The following is a 2,420-nucleotide window of genomic DNA, read 5'->3' as shown; positions in this document are numbered from 1 at the left end:
TAGTTGAAGAATCGGCTAAGGTAAGTTTCAGGGTTTAATGGTGGGATGGCACCTGTGCTTTTTTCCCCCAACCGCTAGAATATGATTCGCACCAAACCCAAAAGAAATACTGCACAGTTCAGGAACTTCATCAACCTAGCAACTGTAAAATAAGCTTACAAACAACTGAATTGAAATGCCAAAAAGTTCAGAGAAAGGCACAAACTATGTTTACTTGGGGTTTACAAAATTAAAGCTAACTAAAACTGTAATGATAAACAATCATGCTGCCAATGGACAGAGAAATATCATGTTTTTTGAATAATGTATTATTTGTTACATAGGAACCCAGTATAAGGGAATCCCTTGCGATCCTGTCTGCAGAGATAAAGGTAAGTATTGTTTTCTCTTTAGCTCTGTCACTCCAAGAAATATAATGAACATAAATATATTTGCCAATCTTTTCATAGTAATCCAAACAACTCTGCGTGTATCTGACATTTGTAATATTTATCTACCGCAGTATAACTCTTCTGGCAAGGCGATTGGTATTGTACCTTGAAAGAAAACTGATTGGAAATGTCATGTACTCTATGGTTTCTATTGATGTCAAGTGGCAAATGTTGACTGGTGATGTTATGTGAATCTTAGGAAATGGTCATTTTTCAATCGAGTCTATGTTTCTCAGAATTTGAGACAGAGAGGTCAATCTCTGCAATCCGAGCTGAGGGCATTTCTTGGAATGGAAAGGTAAGAGCAACGTGTTCTTTGATATTCTCTTAAGACTCTTCGCCAGATTTAACGATGAAAAATGTAAATAATAATAACAAACATTATTTTATATAGTGCCTTGAAAGGTGGCTTCTTTACAGAATGACAAAACCAACTACAATAAATAATACACAAGATATGCATGATGACAATACACAGTTAGAGGAGACAGTAGATGGTCATTGTCAGTGTATTCTGAAGGTAGTTTTCCAATTTTTTGGAACGGGGTAAAAGAGGCCACCTCTACTAGAATCTTTGTCCTAACCAAAAATGTAACAAAGTATAATAATAATATTAAAAATAATAATAATAAACTTTATCTATAGAGCACCTTTCATACAAATAGTGCTTTGGTGCTTTAAAAACCAAGCGTAAAAATAAAATATTACAATTGAGAGATATACTTTCAGTTGTAAAGGAAAATACAGCAATACAGTAAAGCAACATACATGTCAATTAAATAAATAAAAATTAGGAAAGTCGTAATAAAATAAGAACAATTAAAGAGAACTAAAAAAAGAAACAGAAATAGAAAGAACAAAGAACCACTTTAACTAAAAGCAACATTTTCAAATGTTTTTTAAAACAATGTACCGAGCTTGACTGCCTAATAAAAAGTGGAAGTGAGTTTCATAATTTGGAAGCATAAAAACAAAAAGCAGCCTCTCCACTCTTTCTGCATTTCACATGTGGTATTTGCAGTAGGCCAGTATGTGCAGATCTCAGGTCACGTATAGGAACATATGAAGACAGACATTCAGTAAGGTACAGACGTGCTAGGTCGCTTAAAGCTTTAAAAACAAGTAAAAGAACTTTCAAATTTATCCTAGATAATACAGGTGACCAGTGAAGTTTTTTCAAAACAGGAATGATATTCTCTTTCTTGTATTTGTTAGGATCTGTGCTACTGCATTTCGAACAAGTAGTAAGGGATTTATTCTTTTCTTGGGAAGCCCACAAAACAGAGCATTATAATCATATCCACATCAATGTGAGCAATGGAGAAGTCAAATTAACGTGTCTAAATATCATCTAGTTCTATCCCAGGGAAGAGGGCTGTTGCCTACACAGACGACAAGACACAAAACGCTCAACTGTGCAAAACACGCATAAGGACATCAGTCAGGAGGAACAAGGTAAAGTGTTTTTTCTTCTTCACCATGGTCATGTAGTTTCACTCCAAGCACTGTCATATGAAATAACTGTGGAAACGACCTCCCCAACATTTTGGGTTGTTGCATTTTGCTTCAACGAATTTTAACCTTTTCTTTTAGACATTAAGAGGAAGGACACATTCACCCTTGGTAGAGATTCAGTTGTTCTATGAGATGTCAAGGTGAGAATTAACCACTTCAGGGATAAGTCAATCCACATAACTGAAAAAGGGGCAATGAACAGGATATGGGGATTTTGCTAGTTATAAAGTACAATAATCATCATTACATGATCTAAGACTACTGAAGTATAAGCTGTGTCCCTGACTGATTAATTAGCAAATTCATCTTTGTAGAGTGCAGCTACTATCTATTCAGTGGCATTTCCTAAAAACAATTGTATTCCCACATTCTGAATATGGATTGAGATCATGTAGAGAATGTTGGACTTGTAATAACTAATTGAAGGATAATAATAATCAACGAAAGTGCTTAAAAGTATCAACAAATGCCTTC

Source organism: Lepisosteus oculatus, unplaced genomic scaffold (genome assembly GCF_040954835.1).
Source record: "Lepisosteus oculatus isolate fLepOcu1 unplaced genomic scaffold, fLepOcu1.hap2 HAP2_SCAFFOLD_50, whole genome shotgun sequence".
NCBI classification, from domain to species: domain Eukaryota; kingdom Metazoa; phylum Chordata; class Actinopteri; order Semionotiformes; family Lepisosteidae; genus Lepisosteus; species Lepisosteus oculatus.
Note: the sequence above shows the minus strand (reverse complement) of the source record.